Raw genomic sequence first — 788 nt, 5'->3', positions numbered from 1 at the left:
CCTCCATCACATCCGCAAGTTTGGTTCGCTTGCATATGTGCATGTACCAGTGACACCAGGTCGGAAGAAGCACCATGATAACGCACGACTGGGCTTTGGGCTCGGTTATACTGAAGATACCGTGGGTTGTAAAGTCTACTTTCCTGATGATCGTACAGCTAAATTCGTATCGGATCTTCGCATTAGTGAAGACGTGATGTACCAAGATCGTCATGGAGTGGATTTGGAGGACGACGACTTGGAGTCGTTGCACTTTACGAAGCGCAGTAACATGGAGCCGAGTACTGAAAACTCAACGCTTTACGAGTCTATTATGGATCTGAGTGAAGCCTGCAACTCGAACACTGCTCCGATGATGAGCGAGGCCACGCTCGAAACGACCATAGACCTCGAGAGAGGCGATGACGATAATAACGATACTGCGCAACGAGTTGACGAGCGAGATGAGGTGATGCCGGAGCTTATGGAGGCGCAACGAACGTCATTACCGTCAAGAGCGTCTGCAAGTTGGACAGGACTGGAAGAAATTGGGGACACAGTGACCGAACCTCCGTGTGTTCCGGTTGTTGAAGGGGTGACGGCGGGTTTACCTAGCGTACTGACTGCAATGCAGAGTGAACAATGCCAAGACCAGAGTGATGATCTTGTACAGAATAGCCGTGTGAATTCTGACGACTCAGAATCAGCGAAACTTACGACAGTGTATGGATACACGAAACCTGAAATGGCAGGTGATAATGAGTCTGCTGTCAGCGTGTGTGGTTCATTGGAGGTTAATGCTGATGAGA

This window comes from Phytophthora parasitica (genome assembly GCF_000247585.1).
Source record: "Phytophthora parasitica INRA-310 unplaced genomic scaffold supercont2.32, whole genome shotgun sequence".
In the NCBI taxonomy this organism is placed as follows: Eukaryota; Oomycota; class Peronosporomycetes; order Peronosporales; family Peronosporaceae; genus Phytophthora; species Phytophthora nicotianae.
This window is presented reverse-complemented; position numbering follows the sequence as displayed.